Raw genomic sequence first — 14953 nt, forward strand, 5'->3', positions numbered from 1 at the left:
CTGTCATGTGGGTGCTGGGCATCAAACCCGGGCCCTCTGGAAGAGCAGTTAACTCAGCACTTAACTGTGTTACATCTCCCAAGCCCCAGGTGGTGTTTCTTGACACACACCACAAACACAGGTTTGTGGGGCCTGCTGGCATCACAGTGCTAGGTCTTTTCATCTGCATGGGGTCCAGGTAGAAGAGTTAAACTCTTCCCTCAGTCTGGTGTGTCCAGTAAGTTCTGGAGCCTGGTTTCCCTGATATGATATGTACACTTAATATAGTCCTAGAGTCCAAATTCACCCCACTATATGTATAACATGGCAGCACTCTGTCTACTCCCAGAAGTAAGTCATTTATCAATTTGTGCCACATGGGTAGTGTTGGACAGATGGTGCTATTCTATACAGGCTCACAGTCATCTCTCTTCAAAATGAAGTCTCAAGGACGTTCAAAGTACTTGCTGACAAACCTGGAATCAACCTGAGTTTGGTCCCAGGACCTACATGATGGAAGTAGAGAACTGACTTTTGCAAGTTGTCCTCTGACTTTCACAGGCATGCCATGGCTCATGTCCCCCCCCACCCCGTACATTCATACACTAATGACAAAAATGGCTTCCATGGGGTCCTGGAGAGATGCTCGGTGGTTAAGAGCACTGGCTGCTCTTCTAGAAGTCCTGATTTAAATTCCCAGCAACCCCATGGTGGTTCACAACCATCTATAATGTGATCTGATGCCCTCTGCTGGCACTCAAGTGTACATGCAGATAGAGTAGTCATACATAAAATAAAGAAATCTTTTAAAAAACGCTTCCATAAAGTCATAGAGAGGGGCTGGAGAGATGGCTCAGCAGTTAAGAGGACTGACTGCTCTTCTAAAGGTCCTGAGTTCAATTCCCAGCAACCACATAGTAACTCACAACCATCTGTAATGGGATCTGATACTCTATTCTGGAATATCTGAAGACAGCTACAGTGTACATGTCATATACATAAAATAACTAACTAAATAAAAATTTAAAAAGAAAAGTCATAGAGAGGCACAGTTTGAAAATCACTGTATTTTACAATAGAGTTACTCAGAGCAGGGCACAGGCTGATATCAACACTCCGGGAGTCAAAGGCCAGACTCGGGGGAGGAGGACATTTTCACTATTATCGTGTTATTTCCTATTGAGAGCTGGAGCTGAGGAAGACAATTTTGTTTTAAAGATTGGAGAGATGCCTCAGCTGTTAAAAGTGCTTGTTGCTTTTCCAGAGGACCCAGGTTCTGTTCCCTGCATCCACATGGTGCTCACAACCATCCATAGCCCAGTTCCAGGGGGTCCAATGACTTCAGCAGGTACCAGGCACAAGTACGTATATGGCACACACACACACACACACACACACACACACACACTTTTTAAAAAAGATTTTATTTTTACTTAGTTGTATACATGTGTTTATGTGCACGTTAGTGTCGGTGCCCATTGAGACCAGAAGAGGGAGAAAAGGGTGTTGAGCAAACTGGAGTTGGTATTATAGGTGGCTGTGGGTTCTAGAAGGAGCAGCAAATGTTCTTGAGCACTGAACCATCTCATTGTTCTAAGAAAAACAATGTTTAAGTACAAGTCCTAATTTCTAAGGCATCTTCATACATCTACTAGGAATCTGAAGTTTGACCTCATCTTCAAAGTTTGTGGAGAACTACTCATGATTATTGGCAGGGAAGTGACACAACCAGATGTTGGTGAGAGAAACAACATAGGACGCTCAGCAAAAGCCAGACCTGATGTTGGAGAAGGGTTAGGTGAACTGGTATTCACCTCTGGAAGAGCAGTCAGTGCTCTTAACCACTGAGCCATCTCTCCAGCCCCTCTCTATGATTTTATGGAAGCCATTTTTTTTAAAAAATTATTTATTTTATGTATGACTACTCTATCTGCATGTACACCTGAGTGCCAGCAGAGGGCATCAACCAGTGAGACTAATATAGCATGGAGCTTGTCTGGCCAGAGGCGAGCTAGAATTTGAGTGCAGGTCTCATTTGTACTGTTGTACCTTCCTTGTAGAAAAACCCTGCCTAGGAGCCAGAGAGATTGGCTTCCTGCAACAAATAGCATCCTTCAGAGCTAAAGGGCAGGACCTCCAGAACTCCAAAGAGCAACAGATGTTGAAGGTGGATACATATGACCCACAGATAGGAGTGAACCAATCGAAGGGCTGTAGGCTGGGCGCTGGGGACCATACTTGACTGAAATCAAGTACTTGTTAGAGACCTACCCAATCTGCCACCACTTACTAACTGAGCAAACCTCCCAGCTAGGCGATAGAATTTTTTAAAGAAAAATTGACATGAAATTCACCAGTGATTAAAAATTGACGTTAAGGGTCGGGTGTGGTGGCACACCTTTAGTCCTTGCTCTGAGGAGGCAAAGGCAGGCAGATCTCTGTGAGTTCAAGGCCAGCCTGGTCTATAAAGTGAGCCCAGGACAGCCAGGGTTCTGTTACACAGACAAACCAAAAAAATTTTTTTAAATTTTAAAAATTTTAAAAATTAAAAAATGACTTAATTACTGTTGTTGTAGGGGTTTATGGGATGTGTGTGAGTGCATACATGGTACAACACCCTGTGGAGGTCACAGGCAATATTTCAGGAGTCTCCCTTTTGTTGGATTGTTGAACTCAAGTCTTTGGGCTTTTACTTGTACCTGCTGAGCCATCTCACCAGCCCCAGACGAAGAGTGTTTAAGCATACAACCCAGGGACATTTATTCAGTACATTTTCAGAGCTCTACAATTGCCATTTCTGTTACCAGTCTTCATTCTACTTTGCTTATGGTGGACATTTCACAGAAATGCACATAATTTCATTCAACACGTGGTCTTTTTGTGTCAGGTTTCTTTCATGAGCATAATGTTTTCAAACTCCACCAATCAAATAGTGTGTGTGTGAACCAGCCATGAACTAAGTATAAGCTCTGAGCCCTCTATAACATAAGCCGAAATAAAACCATCCTTTTGTACATGGTTTTAGTCACGGGAGTTTACCACAGCAACAGAAAATAAACACATCCCTCAATCTCATTTACACATTCACTCCTTCAATATGTTCATGGAGCACCTGCCTGTATCATATAATCTGCAATTCTGCTTTCCCAGGGTCCTCAGAGGGCTGCTTGCACCATGAGAAAGATACTTCATCAGGAGCAAATTGGATTTGACATTCTAATGGCCCCAGTTTCGCAGGTTCTAGTACAGGCTCCTTCTATTAAAATGTTGACACTGGCCTGGAGATGGTTTACCAAGCTTGGACTTAGAGAAATGGGGTAGAAACTGCCCCGAGGTCCCAGAGTCTCCCTGTGTCACCCTGACTGTCCCTGTAGACAAGGCTGGCCTCAAACTCGAGATCTGCCTGCCTCAGTTCCCACATGCTGGGATTAAATGCACGCACAACCACCATCCAGCTGCGACTGCTCCATTTTAAAGTATTACCTGTTTTTGAAATGAGACATTATCTTGGGGATTTCATGGGGCAACAGGCAGAAGATCCTGCACTCAGAGAAGCTGGTTCCCAAGGCTGGAGAAGTTCACTGAACGATTTGGAATCGAGAAACTTGTTCTTTTTTCTTTGACTCCCTCAGTCCCTACTTTCTCTGTTAACACACTGATTTTGCAAGTGAAAAATAGTGTTGGGCAAAGGAAGAAGAGTCAGTGACTGTGTCTCCCTGGAATTTAGATGCTGGTGAGGACTGAGTGTTATGGATTAGACAAAAGGCTATGGCAGGTTTTGTTAACATTGCCAGGGAAAGCCCAGCAAAGAATAGGGTGCTCTTTCCTGCTACTAAATGGATCTTAAGTATAATAATAATAAGCTATTAATATTATTATTTTGAAAACAGTTCTCACTAAATAGCCCTGGATGGCCTGAAAGTCCCTATGCTGGCCTCAAACTCACAGAGAGCTGCCTGCCTCTCTCTCACAGATGCTGGATAAATGAAGACTGCCACCGTGCCCCACCTGAATGAGTCATTTTTATACATTTATTATATTTCCCTGTAAATTTTGTTGAGCTTTTAGGTAGAATGGGGTTTCAAGAGAGGCAGAGACCATCCTCAGGCAAAGGGTTTATTAGTGACTGTTTCAGAGCAGCGGGATTAAGCAAACAGGTATCGTTGACTGCAGAGCGCCAGGAGGGTCTTAGAAAGTCTCAGGAGGGTTAGCCGAGAGCCTGGGAGGGAAGTAAAGATGAAGGAGGTTGTGTCCCCAGGAAATGGGTCAGTTTACTGACATCACCTAACTAGACTAAGACACACTGTTTTCCATTTCGGGCTGAGGCAGGTGTTTGAAGAGTCCCAAGGACATTTCTGGGAAACGGACATCTGTAACAACAGAGCCTGGCTGGCAGGTTATATGACAGGAGTCACTACCCTTCTTCGTTTAGGGTGTTGCTATCTGGAATGACCGATGCAATCTGACAATTTTCAGCCTGTTTCATTACAACCCTGTCCTCGTTCCAGAATACCCCTACTGTCCAATTAGCTACTTTTTGCATTCAGATGAACCTCCGATCTTTTAGAGCTCTGTCTGTCTCCTCCCTCTCCTCCCTCTCCTCCCTCTCCTCCCTCTCCTCCCTCTCCTCCCTCTCCTCCCTCTCCTCCCTCTCCTCCCTCTCCTCCCTCTCCTCCCTCTCCTCCCTCTCCTCCCTCTCCTCCCTCTCCTCCCTCTCCCTCTCCCTCTCCCTCTCCCTCTCCCTCTCCCTCTCACACTCTCTCACACACTCTCGATTCCCTTTGCCTGGGCTTCTGTCTTGTTTCTGCCTTCTGACCCTGTCAACTCTTAAATCCTCAGAAGCATCCAAGCTGTATTTAGCCTTGCTCTGGGTTGGCAGAGCTGCTTGCCTGTTTTGTTTGAGTTTGCTCACTTGGGGCTTGGGGAAGAGCGGGTAGTGGTAGTTCTGGAAGCAGACTACCCACGCGGGAAAGTGGTTAGTTAGCACACAGTTTTGTTGAAGAGATTAGAGGCAAAAAGCTTGAGGGTCTGCACCGTGAAGCTTCCTCCCTATCGGAAGACGGATCGTGGGAGACCCACAACAACAAGATAAAAGAAGCCCACTCCACTACGTCATCCGGGACTGCACTAGGGCTGCTGAGCCTTTCACAGGCCAGAAGGAACGCCCTAATGACGAAATGCTCAATTTGCAAGTCTTTCCCAAGATGCTCAGCAAAAAAATCAGCGGTTTCAAGTCTTGATGGCTAACAGTCGTTAAATGTATTATGAACAGATACTTCCAGAGTTTTCTATCTAAAATAATGTTTATATTATGAATGTAAATTACACACAAAAAAACACTCCCAAAGAAATTACCATGACCAAAAAGTGATGAATTACTTGGGCTTTAATTAGTTCACAGTAAGGCTGCTTACTTCGGCTGGTCCGAAGGTAGTGAGTTATCACAATTGATTGTTCACAGTCAGTTACAGATGGAACTCCTGTTCTACACTTTCCCCCCTTCTCACTACTGCACTTGACTAGTCTTTTTTGGAAACTTGCATCTTTCCCAAATAATTTTTCTAATCTTAAAATTTGCACAAGTCAGATGGCAGTATGTTTACGGAGTCATTGAAGAGTACAAAAGATTATTGTTCCCTCTAAGACAAATAAACAAGCAACAAAAAGGGTTTGTTAAAACCAATCACAGGTCAAAACTAATAGATACATAACTTACTAATGACTGACAAAGACATTACATGTCCTAAGAAAGCAAAGGAAGGAGACTGAGTAACTATGAGCAACTTTCTGCCCACTTTTTAAGGTAGGAGTTGTTTTATTTAATTTTTCAAACGTTTGAATCATTTAGGAAAAGTAAAAAGCAAAATGAAAAGCTTTGTAGACATTTAAGAATTTTAAAGTAATATCAGTAGGGTCAAAGACTGATATTAATAAGACTTAATAAACAGGATTAAGACATATTTAAAGTTGATAATCATGTCATGTTTTAATACAGAACTGTAAAAATACATGTCTCAGAAAAGAAGCTTTTTTGGAGGAAGAAACTCAAGTCCAAGAGTCTGAAAATATATATAGAAAAATGTTGAAGAAGGCTAAGTTAGGATACCAAGGGAAGCCTCAGAGACACTTGCGGATCTGAGTTGCACCCAGAGGTCTTTGACAAAGTTGAGAAAGCTGGAAGCAAGGCCCTGTATAGTAAGATTGTGGAATTGTCTCTGCTTAGAGAAAGAAAAGTGTGAAGGGAGGGGAGACTCTCCCCACGGATTGCTATTGAAGCCTCTTGCTAACAGACAAAGATTTCAGCACAATTAACAACTGCTGCAGGCCCTTCTCCCTCCCAGCTGTAAAGACAGTGTAGTCCTGGCTATCCTGGCACTCACTCTGTAGACCAGGCTGGCCTCAAACTCAGAAATCCGCCTGCCTCTGCCTCCTAAGTGCTGGGATTAAAGGCGTGCACCACCACCACCTGGCCTCTAGGGAATCTTATCAGGAACCTTCTTTACAGGGAAAAGACGTGTACTAAATGCTACAAGGCTCTGGTCTTTAACAGATTATAATTGTATTGCTAGAGCCACTTTATAATCTTACTTATCAAAAGAGAGAAAAAAGAAAACAAAAGGGTTTCTTAGCAAACTTTCCAAGTATAAGCCAAGAGACAGCAAAACGGTCTGTATGTGGCTAAACTAAAGGGTTTGAGACACTCCCTGCAGAAGCCCTTACCTACACCTCAGTAGGTCTTTTAGTTTTAGTTTAGTTTTGTTTTGTTTTTTACTGAGCATCTCTCAACACTTGTGCTTAAAACATTTGTAATAAAACTTCCAGTTGTAGTTCATGCTGACTTATCCTGAAACTTACGTTTGTTTGTTTGTTTGAGACAGGGTTTCTTTGTATAGTCCTGGCTGTCCTGAAACTCACTCTGTAGACCAGGCTGGCCTCGAACTCAGAAAATGGCCTGTCTGAGTTGCAGTCCCTAAAAGATTAAGGGGACTCTTTAATACCGTCTAGAAGTGACACAATCTAGGGGACTTGATCAGGTCCATTTTCTCTGCCAATTAAAGGATTAAAAAGCAGGAAAATCTGAAACGCAACAGGTAGTTCCTGAGAAATCTGAAGCATCTCAGACAGAATCAGCAGTTGAAGGAAGGTGTTTATCGGAGTGAAGAAACATGCATGTCCAGCCGACACTCAGTGAAAAGGACGCTTTGCAAAACAGAAGGACTCAGAAAGCCTACAATCCAGGCCTGAAGTTTTTAAAGCCTCTGAAGGATCTTCCTCCCCTAATAGAGGGTTGGTTAGTTTGAAGACAAGATGGTTGATTGGTTTTCAACTTTTGTGTTTAACTGTCCTGATCAGTCAGACTTTGAACTTGCTGAGCCAGTCCCTCAGCAGAGGCCTGCCTGTCAGAAACAAAAACTGCCAGCCTTTTACTTGAAGTCAGCAGGCTGAGCACACACCTGGCCATCTTGGAAATTTGCTCCCTTTGTTACCTGCCTGCCTACCAGGGAGTCTGTCTAACTCCTACTCTCATCCTCAGGCTGCTGAAAATGACATCATGGAACTGTATGTTTGCATATTGCTGACAGTGGGACTGCCACAGGAGTGTATTTAACAAACAGCTCAGAGAGCGCCATGGCTCTCCTCTAGAATCATAGCACCTGGAGACTGGATTAGAGAAGGAGAAAGGAGAGCTAGTCTACACGCGGGAGCGCGTGCGCACACACAAACACACACACACACACACACACACACACACACACACACACACACGGCTACCCGACTTCCATCCCCTCTACATTCACATGGAGAAAGGAGAACGTCTGTAAGTTGTATACACACGTACATGCTAAATATAAGAAAAAAAATGTGAAAGATAAGAGAGTCTGTTGGACTTCCCACATGTTTCTTCCTCTTTCATGTGCTTGAAAGGATATATACACTTTGACTAAGTAAGAGACTACAAGTTAAACAGACTTCCTAGTAGGCAGACAGATAGAGTAAGGGGTCTTGGCTAGGTAATAAAGGTGGTGAAATTCAAAGATGGCCAGCTTTTTCCTCATCTACCTAAGACAAAAGACTGGCAACCTAAAGCAAAGGCCTTTTGAGCACTTGTCTTCCACCAGCGGCATTCCTGCTGATGTATCGTACCTTTCTTTAAACTGATAAACCCAAATTAAGTCTTCAGAGACTAATAAAACAAAACAAAACACAACACCTTCCCCGCCAACCCCCCTCAAAAAACAAACAAACAAACAAACAAACAAACAAAAAACCGAACAAGCCAACCAACCAAACAAAGCCGTCTGCTTTCAAGTTCCCCTTCTGCTTCTCTGGAGATCTTTTTCTATTTATGTCTGCTGTGTGTTTGTGGTTTCTTACCCTTAATAAACCCCTGTCTTCAACTGTTTATTTTGTCTGCTGCTGTCTGAGGTGTTTGAGATTTCTCTGATACTACCTGTGGGGCCAACGATTTTTCCTGTCTTTTAATTCTATAACTGGCAGAGAACAACTCCCTCTCGACTGTATCACAAGGAAAGCTGTTTGATGGCTGTGTGATCACAAACAATTAACAAATGATGGTGATTGTGAGAAAATAAGTGTGCCAGCTAAAGTCAGAAAAACCTTTACAACTGTATTGTTCTTTATCAGGTACAGAATATCTTCACGTTACTTCTATAATCTAATATGATTTACACTCTGGTGAGGTTAGGAAGACATATGAAAGACTATGATGCTGAGAGACCACACTGGTAGCTCATGATCTGTAGTAACCTCTTCTTCAATAGCACTTTTTTACTGCTGGTTGGGGTGTGTGTGTGTGTGTGTGTGTGTGTAAAATGTTAGAGAGGTCACTAAGAAATTAAGAGCAATGAAATTTTCAGGTGCTGGTCTTAGGATAAAGTGGCGGAAGGGTGTCTTTGGTGGTCAGGGTCCAAGGTGTGTCGCTGACAAACCTAACACAACAGGATAACTGGAGGAAGAGGGAGAAAGGCTGTCTCAGTGTGGGGACATGAGAGTGGGGTTGGGGGGGGAAGACAGAGAGAGAAAAAGACAAGGAGAGACACTTGTGGTGGGAGAGACTTGCATAGGGAGAAATATGTATCTTCCAGGACAATGGAAACTCCTTGCATTGGTGGATGATGACTTAAGCTGCTGCCACTGAGTAGCTGAAAAGAGCGTTGGCAAAGCGCCTAATTTATAACGGTTGGGAGTGTGTAATCCCTGTAGACTTGATAACAAATTAGATAATGATGTCTGTAAGACAATGAGTGGCCACTGCAAAAATATTATTGTCTCCCCCAAAATATAACATGCTAACTCTGAAAAGTAAAGAGTTTTGTGTTGATTTAATTGATCGATTGCCTTTGCTAAGTAGGAAACTACTATGCAGACGAGACCTGGAATTCAGAGATCAGTCTGCTTCTGCACCCCAAAGGCTGGATTAAAGGTGTGTGGCTCCATATCCAGACTAAGATAAGGGCAACAGATAAAATACAAGATGCATACTTTTTTTTGGTGTGTGTGTCTTATGCAGAATACTCTAGGTTGGATAGTTTATGGGAACATAACTTTCTAGTACTAGGTAAAAGCGCCGGCATCTGACACATGTTTTCTGTGTTCCCACAGAACAGCTGCTGGAAAGACAAAAGTCGATGGATTCTGTGTGCTTGAGTGGAAAAAAAAAAAAAAAAAAAAAAAAAAAAAAAAAAAAAAAAAGAGAGAGAGAGAGAGAAACTTCTGCTTCAAGCTCTTTTAATAGAGTCATTAGCAATTCAAGGAGATTGAAGTCTCAAAGTCTGAACACTCAGGACTCCTCCCGATACACAACACTCTCACACTGGTGATGAAGATTCCAACCACAGCACTAGCTGAGTCTGAATTTCAGGTGATAATAGTATGTTCAGTGTAATTATGTCCCTAGTGTTGCAGAGCAGATATCCTGCCATTGTTGCATACAAAGTAGCTTGCAAAAGCCAATCATTTCAGAACACAAGCGGAATTTTTCTCTCAGTATCCCAATCTTATCATTTTAAAAGAAAAATTTGGAGAAGCCAAGGTCATGAACCAGAGTCCAAGAAATAAATAAGGAAACCACAGTTTCCCCACTGCTTAGAAAGGAGAATCACTTCTAGGTTAACAGCCTCGCATGTTTCCTCCTTCCTAGTCTTTTTAACTTTGCTTCAAAATAGACTTATTCAAAAGACACGCTGGTTTTCTATGGGAAGTGATCGCAAATCAATATGCATATGACTTTGCAACCCGTAAATCTTGCTTTTTCCGCTACAGTTTGCCCTCTTGTTGACACTGGGGTCAGGGAGGTGCCTGAATATGGGTCATTTTGACACATAAGGCTTTCAAGTAAACAGTATAAAATCAAGGGATTTCCCTTTTCAACGTGGTAGGTGCATAATTAGTTAATTGCGCAGGCAGAGATGTTATAATTATTTCTTAAAGTGGTTAAAAAATATTTGGTTGTGCAGGAAGGAGTTAGTGTTAGCTCTTTTAACAAAAGGTTGGTCAAGTGAAGCAGTGGGAGTGGAGAAGGAACAAAGAAATCTGTAACTGGTTGTGATCAATTAGTTGTAAACACCACTACTCTCGGACCAACCAAGACAGATTCTTGCAGTTATAAATATATAAGGTTTATACGATTGACCCTTTACAAGTCATGGTGGATTACGAGCGCAAGCTGTTGAAAATATTTTTGCGTATTTCAAATATGGACCTCATACATAAGAATAAAACATAGAAAAGTATTTAATTTATAAGAAAATTCTATTTACAATTCAATGAACTTACAGTGCTACCGATAACGTCTGGCTCAAAGCATGCTGGGTAATCTGTATGCAAAATAGCAACTCCCCCCCCTCCCCCACGTTCCCCCCCACCACCAGTTGCAGGAATCCTGAGAGTATTAAAAGTGGTGAAATAAGAAAGTAAATTTTAAATCAAGAGGAGACTGAGTATGTGACGACTGAGAAACGCATTTTCTTGAGAAAGAGAAACGGAGTCAGCATGGCAGCTTGGGAAGATACTGGCTTTTGTCAACTCAACAGTACAGGGGACAAAAATAAATTGGGCAAAGCTTCTCACACAGCTGAAATAGAAACTCTACCAGGGGAGAAAGAGTACGAACTTTCTTGCCTTTTCCTTCAGAGTCATCCATGTTTAACAAACAAACAAACAAACAAAGAACAACAATGAAAACCAGACAATGATATATGAAACACAAAACTTTGAATTTTCCTAAAATTACTGATATAATGTTCTTAGCACTCTTCTGGAATAGTAGATCTATTATTTAGAGAAGTGCTATTCTAAAGAGAAGTCAGGGGCTAGCACATGGCTCAACAATTAAAGGACAGGTAGTGTAGTGTAACAACCAGAGTGCCAACACCGAGATACCAATGGTGAAGGAAAAAACTTCCCTTCCCTCCAGTCCTCTAACTACACGCTGATATAGGCTGAAAGACAGACATAGAAACAACTCTCTCTCTCTCTCTCTCTCTCTCTCTCTCTCTCTCTCTCTTTAATTTTAAAAGGAATTCAAGTAAGTTAGTATTACATAAAAACTAAAGAAAGGGGCCGGAGAGATGGCTCAGTGGGTAACTTGATACCCTCTTCTGGTATGTCTGAAGACAGCTACAGTGTATTCATAAATAAACAAATATTTTTAAGAAAATTAAAGAAAGGAGGAAATAAGGATATTGTGGACATGTGTTTAATCCCAGTCCCATGAAGGAAGTGGCAAAAAGATGACTGTGATATCTAGACTAATACAATGTATGAAAAGCCAGAACAGACACCATGTACATAGATACCAGTAGGAGAAGGAAAAAAGCGTTTTCATAATGAACTTGTTTCCGTTCTATTCTCTTGAATTTCTGTTTTTTCCATTCCAATTTTCTTAAATTTCCATCTTCACTGTTGTTGGGGTCCAACCTCGACACAGGATCGGAGTTCTCAATGGGAAGCAGGGATACCTGGAAGGCGCAAAATAAATATACACAGACTAGTTTTTGGGTACAAGCTGACAGGCAAATTTTCAAGGCTTAAAGTTTCTCTTCTCTCTCTCTGCTCTCCTTCTTCTCTCTTGCTAGCTCGCTCACTTGCAGCCTGAGGCTGCCCACACTCTGCATTCCCGTTGCGCTCTGCTTTTTTCTGTGCACCTTTTTCTTCTTCCTTTTCTCATACTCTAACACACAGATCTCACACACACCACATGCACTCTCCTTACACACACACACACACACACACACACACACACACTCCATACGCACCTCACATTCTCTCCTCACTCATACTTCCCATGCTCTCTCTCCAGTCACCTCACATACTATCTCACTTGCTCACTGGTCTTTCTCTTGCCCCAGTCTTTTATTGATACCCCAAAAGCAGGGGGGAAAAAAGGACATTGTATAATCATTGCCAAATGAAATTTAAAAAAATAACCACATCTCAGAAAGAATCAAGAATGAATTACAATTGTTCCCCAAAGTTTCAAGCTTTCCCTCTTCTCAGGCCTTTGGCCATAATAATAATAATTGCAAACTTATCATTATTTAAACTTTAACTTTTGACTTATTATACTTCAGCACTCAGAGCTCTGAGGTCAGCTACTTGCATTTTCCTTTGAAGCTCTAATGATAAATGACATGGGCAAAGCTGCCAGGCAGTGGCCAGAAAGAATCAAGTTAACCCTTAACTCAGTAGTGCCACTAGCTTTCTGCTTCTGCACGTTGCACACAATGACTCTACAAAGACTCCCAGTCTTACTAGTATATAATTTTATGTATTCTGTACTTTCTTATCCAGAAACCACTCTCAAATGTTGTGCAAAACTTATTTCATAACTTCAATAGTTTTTTCTTTCTTGGGGTCCCAATGTTAGCTCTAATTCATTTTTTTAATAATTTCTTGCAAACTTTCTTTGTAAGTCAAGCACTAGTCTGGAACTACCATTGTGCAGTTATTGCATTGTTTCCAAGATGAGAACACACAGCCTGCACCTGGGCCATTAGGACTGTGCTGTTCTGTGTCCCAGGCCTCAATTTTTAATTGTTTAAGAATCATTACATCAAGGAACAACTAGTTTCACAGAATTCACCAGAGGAGAAGGGGAAACAAATAGGAAAGTCTGATATAATAGAATAGTTATGCACACCAAGGCCAACTGAAAAGGAATCACACACAAATGAAATCTATACAGCCGTTGTCCAGGGCTAGGGTTAGGTGAAATGGGAACAACTGTTTTTGACGAAGAGCTGCCGCGGGCCACTGAGATGTCTCCATCTTGGCCTACTGCTGGAAGTCCCTGTCATGGTATGCTGACTCCAGAACACTGTTAGATTTTTGTTTTGTTTTTGCTTTTAATGATATTTGAATACGTTTTTATTGGTTCTTCGGCGATTTTGCGTCAGACACCCCTGCCCTACTTATATGCCAGTCCTTCCATATCCTCCCCTCCACCTTTGCTACCTTCCACAAAAAGAAAATTTAAAATTAAAATAAAAAACAAACAAACAAGCAGACAATCTTTCTGTTCCGTTTGGGCGATGACCTGCCCATCTAACAATTACAGGGCGGGGCGGCGCGGGGCGGGGCGGTGAGGGTGCTTCTTCCGAGAGTTCCCGGAGAGAGTTGTGTGCAAAGGAGCGGACCTGGAGGGCGACAGGGCAGAAGGAGGAGGAGCAGCTGGAAGCCGGCGCTTGTCGCTGGTCGCTGGGCGGGAGGCTGGGTGGGGGCCCTGGTGGGCGGTCGGGCAGCAAAAAGCGGCAAGTGGCCGTAGGTGGGTGTTGGTGGGGCCCGGGTCGGCGGCGGGTGTCATTTTCCGGAGCGACCGGCAGGTGTCGGTGTTGCGCCGGAGTCCGGTGCGGGGCAGTGAGGGAGTGAAGAGGCTCGGTCAGGCGTCGGGAGGCGTTGGTGGTGGTGGTGGTGTGTGTAGTGCGGGGGGGGGTGGGCGCGAGGGTGTGTGTGTGTGTTGGGTGTGGGGTGAGGTTGCGGCGGTGGTGGGTGGGCAGTGGGCGGGTGTAATGTCGGGGTGTGTCCAGTGTTGTGGCGTCATCGCGGATGAGGTTGGAGTAGGTGATTGTAGGCAGGGCCCATCGCCGGTTGTGGTGGCGCACGCCGGTAGGATTTGCTGAAGGAGGCAGAGGCAGGAGGATCACGAGTTCGAGGCCAGCCTGGACTACACATTTTTTTTCCGCCCTTTTCTTCAGCACACTTTCAACCCACCGGCCTGCGCTCCTCATCCTCTTTGCACCCTTCCTTCTTCACACCCGATGTCCACCCACTTACTCTTCACACACACTTACCCAGCACCGACATCACCTGCCCCGACACCACCACCACAACCCACGCCCGACAACACTTTTTACACACACATTCACACGCACAACAGCCTCCTCCTTGCCTCCCTCGCTCTCAACAGCCTCTGCCCACACAACCCACCCACACCCGCCCCGACCCGACCAGGGAGGGAGGGCAGCTTCCCGACCACACCGCTGCTCTTTCTGGCCCTGCCCGTCGCCCCCCTTGCCACAACCACTCCTTTCGCCTCGCCCTTGGCTTTGCCCTTGGCCTTGCTTGGCCTTTGCTTCATTTGGGTTTCCATTCAAACACATGCCTCCCTCGCCTCCTCCCTGTCAACTTTCAGTAAACTGTTTTCAGACTCTCGTCCCAGTTCTTCCTCGCCTCTTTTTCCTTTCTTAAAGGAAGGAAGGAAGGAAAGAAAGAAGGAAGGAAGGAAGGAAGGAAGGAAGGAAGGAAGGAAGGAAGGAAGGAAAGGGGAAAAAAATGAAAAGAAACAATCCAGCAAGCAGGCAAGCAGGCAAGCAGGGAAGCCCGATCATTTGCAGCCTACTACCAGGCCAGTCTTTTAACCTTGCCTAAGCCTCCTTACCTTGGACCATTGTCAATCATCTACAGGAAGTTGGTAGACTGGCCAATCCTGTTGACAAAAAAGCAAGACTACCGA

The sequence above is a fragment of the Arvicanthis niloticus genome, chromosome 15, assembly GCF_011762505.2.
Source record: "Arvicanthis niloticus isolate mArvNil1 chromosome 15, mArvNil1.pat.X, whole genome shotgun sequence".
In the NCBI taxonomy this organism is placed as follows: domain Eukaryota; kingdom Metazoa; phylum Chordata; class Mammalia; order Rodentia; family Muridae; genus Arvicanthis; species Arvicanthis niloticus.